This window comes from Melanerpes formicivorus, unplaced genomic scaffold, assembly GCF_026170545.1.
Source record: "Melanerpes formicivorus ecotype bairdi unplaced genomic scaffold, bMelFor1.0.p_v2 SCAF_6, whole genome shotgun sequence".
NCBI classification, from domain to species: domain Eukaryota; kingdom Metazoa; phylum Chordata; class Aves; order Piciformes; family Picidae; genus Melanerpes; species Melanerpes formicivorus.
In genome coordinates, this window is record NW_027142358.1 from 17983193 (window position 1) to 17991580 (window position 8388).

General features: G+C 38.3%; 1 protein-coding gene across 2 annotated transcripts in view; it reads right to left on the reverse strand.

Annotated features, from left to right (window-relative positions):
* Window positions 1-8155, reverse strand: part of RASGEF1A (RasGEF domain family member 1A) — a 160755-nt gene extending 152600 nt beyond the window's left edge. For both annotated transcript variants that reach the window (XM_068139948.1, XM_068139946.1), the window contains exon 1: window positions 7991-8155. The gene's annotated coding sequence lies outside the window, so the exon portion shown is untranslated. The remainder of the gene's footprint in view (window positions 1-7990) is intronic.
* Between the last annotated feature and the right edge of the window lie 233 nt (window positions 8156-8388).

An 8388-nucleotide genomic window follows, 5' to 3' on the forward strand; every position in this document is an offset into this window, starting at 1 on the left:
AGCTGGCAGTTTTGAGTTAGATCCTAAACAATGATCAGAAGCAAAGGGCAGGTGATGAAAGCATTGTGTTTACATGAAATATAATTACACAGGACTGACTGCAGAAGGCTGAGATATCACTTATAGGACATCTGTCTGCATTCCATGATAGGGGTACTTTATAATTTGTTTCTTCCATCCCTTCCCTGAGACAATTTGCATGCCACTTAAAATATGCGGGGGGGGGGAAGTTGATTTATTCTTCTGCACCTGTCCCGCACATGCTGCTCTACCTTCTAAGCAGTTTAGTACCCACAGAAGTGTGTGTGTGTTTATAGGTTTCTGAATAAGGTCTGAATGTATGTACCACTAATTGTCATATTTACCAGAGAAGGACCAGGCTGTTTCTACTGTGTTGTGTTGTATTTGTTTTTTTCACCTGAGAAAATAAATTGTTTCCTAAGTTCAGGCAGAGGAACAATTTTTTGGCTGTCAAAACTTATCAAGAAGTGGTGTATGAATGACACAGTAGTTACTGTGAGCTAACACTACAGATTTGAGAATAAAAAAAAAGTTGTTATTTAGCAACAGTAGATTGATAATAGATGAAATAATACATAGTGAAGTGTGTTTCTGTTAGTGTTTCTGCTGGGTTTCCTTGCTTAATATTACAGAATTCCCCTTTCAAATGTGGTTAACAGGTCTTGGCTTGCACATATCTAAGATCTTCAATGAAAAGAGGTTGTCATGATTTAGCATAGCTCTGAGTCAAAACAGGTGGAAATCAAATCCCTACTTGGTTCTACAGCTTTCAGTTTTTATACTACTGAGGAGTAAGGTGAGGAGAAAGTTCTTCACTGAGAGAGTCATTCATCATTGGAATGGGCTTCCCAGGGAGGTGGTGGAGTCACCATCCCTGGAGGTGTTCAAGAGGGAGTTGGACCTGGCACTTGGTGCCATGGTCTAGGCATGAGGTTTGTGGTGACAGGTTCATTAGCAGATGCAATGCTGGAAACAGATTTTTTAGGGGGCAGTACAGAGCACAGAGAATGGCTGAGGGAACTGAGGAGTTGTCCAAGTCAGCAAATCCTGTCATAATGCTGCAAAGGGATATTAATTTCTCCTGTTCTCTATTACTGCATAAAAACATCCTTCCATTTTTTAAAATCCTTTGTGGTATGCAAGTGTTTGTCTCCAAAGAACTTCATAAGCTCCATTTGCAAGAAAGTGCACAAAGTTAACATTTACATTTGCCTTTTGAGGTGCAGCACTGATAAACTTTTGATTAAGGTTGAACTTAACAGTTTTTCCACTTTCCACATTATGGTATTTAGGAACAATATGCTGAAGAAAAAGTACCTTTTTCAGGCAGGAAAAATAAAGAAGAAAATGCAATAATGTGATGTTGCACTTGCCTGAGACTTCTGAAATTATTAACTGTTAATATCAAGTGATAAATGTGACTGTCATCCATGTTGAACTCTAGATCATGTTCTCTAATCACTTTCCCTTTACTTTTTAATTTTTCCCTTAGCTTTATGTGAGGAATGCATTTTGAGATTAAACTGCGTTGCAAGGCAGGGGAATTTAGGCTAGATGAATTATGCGTGGGGAGGACAAGAGAAGGATCCCATTGTGTTGCATTTGCAGCCTATATTATAATTTTCAAAATCTAAACCTTTTTTTCTAACAATGAACTTATGGATGCAAGATACCAGGCATGACACAGGCAAAACTGGATGAAATTGCAGAGTTACTGTGGTATGCTGGAAGTCAGAATCAGTTATTTAGTTGTCCCATTTGGCTGTAATATTTATGGATTTTTATTGGGGGGTTTTGTTGTTGTTTTGTTGTTGTTATTGTTTTATCAAATACTGAACTTCATTTCAAGCACAAATATCCAAGCTAATTATTTTCAACTCCCAAGGTGTCAAACCCATTAAACAACAGAGGGCCTCAGTAATAGTTTTATTACTGATACTGAAAGTGTAATAATACTGGTGGCAAAAGAGGACAGTGAGCAAAACAATGAGCAAAATGAAAAGGCATAAATAGTATCATTAAAACTGTTTTACAAAAGCTAAACATGACTGTCAGGCTAATATTTTAGCCACAGATAACAGTTTTAATTAACTCTTTATTCCATTTCCCTGGTGAAGAAACTAGCTGTAGAATTACTTGGCGTTCTCAGAAATGCAAGGCTTTCTGTATTGTTTCCTCTCCTTCCAAAGCAGTATCAGCTATAATGAACAGCTGCAATGTAGTAAATGCTTTCTGCATTTCTGCATTTGTTATAACATAGAGGTCATCTTATTTTAGCCTAATATTTTTTTTTTTCTGCTCCCAGTTCTGTTCTGCATGGGCCTCCAATGACTGTAGATGGGCTGTGCACGTTTCCTGGTGCCCCCTGGCTGGATGTGAAATTTCTTTGCTGCACACCACCTCAATGACGTCCCCAGGAAAGAAGCCTGAGCTGTTTCCAGGTATGGCAGTGTCTTATACATTTTATGACCCGAACTGTGTCTTGGAGTTTTATGGGATGGTTTGTAGTAGGTTTGTAGTGTATACTTTCAGTATAGTAGGCATGATGTAGTGGTGGTAGTAAAGTTGGGAGTGTGTGATTGTAAACAAGGCAGAGTCTGTAGGTGATTTAGCAACTGAAGAAAGGTTAGTCTGATCGAAGCTTCCATGTTGTTTTCTATGTATGTAAGGATGCCTATTGAAATTTATTTTTCCTGCCTACAACCTTGCCTAAAAGATTATTAGATGTGATTTGTGAAACTGGAGTTTTATTTCTGTTTTAGGAGGGTTTTTCACTCCTTCAGCACCTGGAACTGTTCTAGTGTCATACATGCACATGTATGTACAGAAAGTGCACAGGTTCATGTGATTTTTGAATGTTTTATCTTTTCAAATTTCATGACAAGACTGTTAATGTTTCAGACCTAGACAAAACTTGGGTCTTTTTGTTGTAAAAGATGAAACATAACAACAGTTATATTTCTCATTTACTATTTCTGCCACACACACTGTTTGGGCATCTTGATGCGTTAGTTAGTCTTGTGCCATAAAATTCCACTATCTCTGCAGCATGCAGATTCACCTTTTGCTATACGGTTTCAAACAGTGTGTGGATACAGGTTCCAAGTACCATTACAAATCAACAGTCTTAGTAGTTGCTGGTTTTTGGTGGGTTTGTTTGTTTCCCATAAAACCTGCTCTTGGCTTTTATTTTGCTTGCTTTGTCCTGTGGGTCATGGAATTGTCCTCTGTTTAACCTACAGATTACTTAGGTGATACATGCTTCACTAAACATTGGTCAATGTTGCTGGTGCCCTCAGTCATAAAAACAATTTTTTCAAACACACTCTTAACATGACAGGGTTGAGAAAGAAGAAGAAATAGGAAGGAAAAGCTACACAGAGCTTGTTGAGTATAGCCAAAAATTCTGATTATGTCTGAGATCAATTTCTGATGTGTTATCCACTGGAAATGCTCTAGAGAATGTACATTTTGCTCTCATAAATGTTTCCCTTTGAACTGTTCTTAGTTTATTCACAAAGATTGTCTTCGATGCATCATTCTTCAATTAGACAATAACTCAGTAGTAAAATCACCCCAAAATCTAAGGGGAATACATGCTTAGCATACTCAGCTTCCTCATCATTTTGGGAATTTGAATTATAATCAAACAAACAAGCAGGCTGATACTGAGTGAAAAGACTTTTTCACATGTTAATGAAATGAATGAGAAGAAAAAGTATTTTTCTGTTGTTTCACTTGTTGAAAGACATCCATGTTCACAAGTCCAAATCATATGACAAATCTCCTTTGTGGTGAACACCATATTGCTTTTCTTTTGCTTGAGCAAGAAAGAACTAAAATGGTGCCCTGGAAACTACATCACCTATGTTTTATCTGGGAGAAAATACAGAGCCCTGTTTGGAATTGATAAATAATACAGATTTAAATGGAAAAGTAATTAGTCCTTACAAATAATTAAATAAAAACTGAAAATTGTTGACATTATTTTAATTAAGTGTCAAAACTCAGCTGTGATGGAAATGGATATAGTATCTTATATTAGGTTCTGACATTGCATTCACACAGGTATCCTGAGATACACTATACATTTCCTACATACTCCTTTACAGTTTAGTTATTTGTACTCTTCACTGGTGCAGGTGGTCAGTGGCTCAAACTCCATTGAACTGAAAATGCTGCAAGAATGCGGTCAAGTTTCTTGAGGAATAAGATAATTCAAAGTAATGAAAACAATATTACCGCTCCAACATCCTAATTTACAAGATGTTTGAAACCAAGATTTCTTTACTCTGAGGAAAGAAAAATGCTTTTATCAAAAGGTAATGTCTAATCATAAGGGTTGGATGCCTGCTCAACACAGAATACAGGCCTTAATTTCATCCCTGTGAACATCCTGGTTTGATCTTAATTGTTAAGGCTATGTTACAGGAAGTTCCTGGAAAGCAATATAGCATGTATGCAAAACATGCCTGTTCTAAAACTAGTGCCTGTCTACAGTTCACTTTAATCACATTAAATTGATACATTAGTAGAACTGTACAAAATGTTGCCTGTAGGTACTGCTTACCTTTCAACAAAGTACCATGCAATGAAATGGAGGCAATCTTGACCCTATTCAGTGCGCAATGAATAGAGCTACCGCAGCCTGAGCTACAGTGACATTAACAGTGAACTATAAAAATGGCTAAGTGTGCTTGTTGCAATGGAGAATGACATTTTACCCATCTTTGCATGCCTATGTGCAGCTGAGTATGTTTATCAAATAGTTGGGATGAATTTCATACCTTTCTAGAGCTTGTTATCAAGAACTGGTGTGCTCCTCAGGTGTAAAACTTTGTTTATTTTTCTAGAGCTCTTCATCTTTTTGAAATCTACAGAAATAAGTGAGAACTGAAGACAAGCATCTTCTATTTAACATGATTTTCTGAGCTAAAGAATTTGTCTGAACCTTTTTCTAAAAGGAATCAGTTACGACTAAATGTACTGAACTAGCCACAGCAAAACTTCTGCCTCTTGTGACTTCAGTTTGTGGACGTGAACGGTGTAGAGGAATTTGAAAATCAGAGCTGAGGGGATCCCCCAGCTACAACATGTCAAAGCCACTGCTTGACTCCAGTTAGGTGGTTTGTGGCTGGTTTAATCTTTTTAGGCTCCATCAGAGCTCCAGAATTGAGCTTCTCTGTGTCTTAGGGATATCTCCTGATGGTTCCATTGGAGCAGATGCGCGTTTTCTGTTCCTTGAACATGTAGTTGCTTTGATACTGGATTCTCTATCCGGAGTAAGATAGGTAGGATAATAGGCAGTACTGTGCTAGTTGCTCTCTTGCAGTGTGACTAATTTCCCTCTTGCTGTCCTTCCAGCTCACCAGTAAATAAATCACCCAAGACCCTGATCATGGGTAAAAGCATTTGAAGTCTATTTTAGTGAAAATATTACACCAGAAGCTTCATAGAGAAGCCAGTGATAACCCCATACAGCCCCTACCTGGACCATAGTCAGACCATTTTTAAATTTTTTTTTACAGTAATATTAAATGCCATACTTTTACTTAATAATTCATGTTGCAACTAAGAGTCCTCAAATTAAAGCATGTGTTTCTGCTTTATAAACAGCTCCTTGCACACGTGCTGACTTTGCAGCTGTTTTCTGCAATCTTTGACTTGTGTAATTAGAACCACCAGTGAGCCCAGCTAATGGTATTAAACTGACTGGTCCACAAGTCTAGAATGTCATTTATCTCAAGGGTTTAATTTGCTGAGTGTGGAGCAGCACAATGCAAGATTTGCATGTGTGATGGATGTAACTTGGTTTATTTAGCTCTTGTTGCCAAGTTACAATAAAACTGTTACCACAGTGGATTGTCTGCATTTAAATGGACAAATATCCCACCTGAAAAGAACTATGTTGGTGAAACTGCTAATATACTGTTTTCTCTGAAGAGAGGAAAATAAAACAGAAAAAAAATCCCTCTTTGTGAACATGATGATTTTGTATTCCAGACATTAGCCAGACAGGCTCAAAAATAGCTGTTCAGACCCCAGAGACTATGACAGTAGCAAGTGACTAAGTGCTAACATAAATAAATAGCTTCTAATTTAAACTAAGTAGCATGAATATTATCAGTGCTTAAAGACAGAACCACAGTGGTTTGTTATTTGAATTGTACTTTAGAGTTACTTTTCATGGAAATAATTTTATATCCTTGGAGTCAGGTATCATATCTAAATGCTAAGGAAAAAAAAAAGATAAATAGAAAAAAAAAAATACTGAATTCTCTGCAGTTGTCCAAATTATCCAAAATAATTGAATAATCTTACATTTGAATGCTGATAAACCCTTTCCACTTTCATCAAGTGGAAAAATACACCATATTCTGATGGAAGATGAGGTAGAATCCATACTGATATGTCAAGCTGTTGTCCTACCCCTTCCTGATGATTCACATCCAAGTCCTTTGAGTTCTCTTAAATAAGAATCTCTTCTCCCCTAATCTATTTCTAAAAAATTGCACTGAGGAGTGGTAACTAAGGGGGGGATTGTTTATTACTGCCATCTTTGTGTTCATTTGAAAAATCTCATACTGGGTCAATAGACCAACCAAGGTAGTCTTGGTGACTATTGGGAAGCTGAACAAGATTCGGTGTTAACTGCTGATACCTGTTTAGTCATCCCTGTTGATGTGATCAATGTGAGACCTGTCATTGTCTTTGAGCAGAAATTATTTTCATAGCAATAATGTCAGGACAGTTCTTTGTGGGTTTAAAAGTCAGCTCTTAATATACTGATTGCTAGTCCATAGGAGATCTGAACAAATCGAATATGTAAGATACTGCAGAAAAATACTGTATAATGTATGAGAAACATAGGTACACCTAGTTACAATTGCAACACTTTTCACACTACAGAGAACATGTAAACCAAACCAAATCTCTTCACTGCAGTTAGACCATTAAAGATCCAATGGCAAGATTGTGTGATTCTGCAACGTGAACTAGCTAGTCTGATATTCTCTTTATAGATTTCAAAAAGCGTGATGCTGGGTTAATTTTAAAGGTGTCAGCCTTTGAAGTAAGCCATTTGGTAAAAAGCATTGGATTGACAGAAATGAAGCTGTAGATATTCAGTGAAATATTTTAATTTAAATCATGACTAAAATCTGTCAATCAACCCCAGCAGAAATCTGCTTAGATAACTCTGCTTGAAATACTGTATCTCCTTAGAAAATGGAAGAAGGGAATTTTGACAGAATTTCAGAACGGTGGGAACAAGATTCTCCCTGTAATTTAAATTGCTGTTCCAAAGACATGTTCTGTCGTTGCAAAAATCCTCCTGCAACAGTGAATTTTTGATTCACAACAGAAAACCACAGAGAGAAATGCAGGCAGAATATATAGTGCAGTGCTCCCTGTGCTTCAGCAGACTTGTTCCGGTGGTTACAGTGTGCACTACTTTTGAAAAGCCTGTAAATGGATCATATCTATAAGATCCTATGAGAATCCCTTGGAGGGAGGGAAAATGACAGGGAAGTGCTTCTGTGGACTGTGGAATTCCAACTCATTAAAGTGATGAAACAACTGCCGTGGGAATGAACCCACACAGAGTCCATGACAGATGCCTGCTACACTATACTCCCAGCAGCAGAGCACAAAAGCCTGATCACTTAGTAATATTGAGAAGCTTCTTGTATTCACAGGAGCAGGTGGTAGTGCTGCTGTAAAAGTTGCGTTAAGGGGAGAAAATGCAGTCACTGGGTTATATGATGACCTGCCTTCTCTCTCCCCGGGGTGTAGCTGGGTGGCACACACAGGGTTAATACCAGAAAGACAAACTGGTGGCATGTAATGCCAGGTGTTCAGACACCTACCGAATTAGTTCCATTGCCAGCTTTTGTACACAGTTTGGCACCCTCAAGGCATCAGAAAGCTTTAGGTTAAAAAAAACCAACAAAGGCTTTAAATCTCTTACCTTGCTCTAGTCCAGTGTAGCTTTTTGGTTGTTCTCCGTCCACTACCAGAAAAAGAGAAATTAATGCCAGATTCCAATGAGTCATCCTAAATGACAGAGTAGGCTCGCTCTTTGCACCGGCTGCTGGCTGCCTCCGCTGTGTGACAGCTGCCGGCTGGCTGGGGAACAAGCGTGTCCCATTCTGCAGCCTGCGGCAGGGGGAGAGGGGAAGGCAGCGCTAAGGAGAGGAGGTGGGAGAGAAAGCCAGAGAGAAGGACCAAAAGAGAGAGGAGAGAGGCAGAGGCAGGAATATACCATGTGTCTGCGTGCTCCCCTTCTCTGCCTGATGCTCATCCTTGCAACGTGCTGCCTAAAAGTTACTTTTTTATATGTGATGCACTCTCTCATTTTAGAGCCTA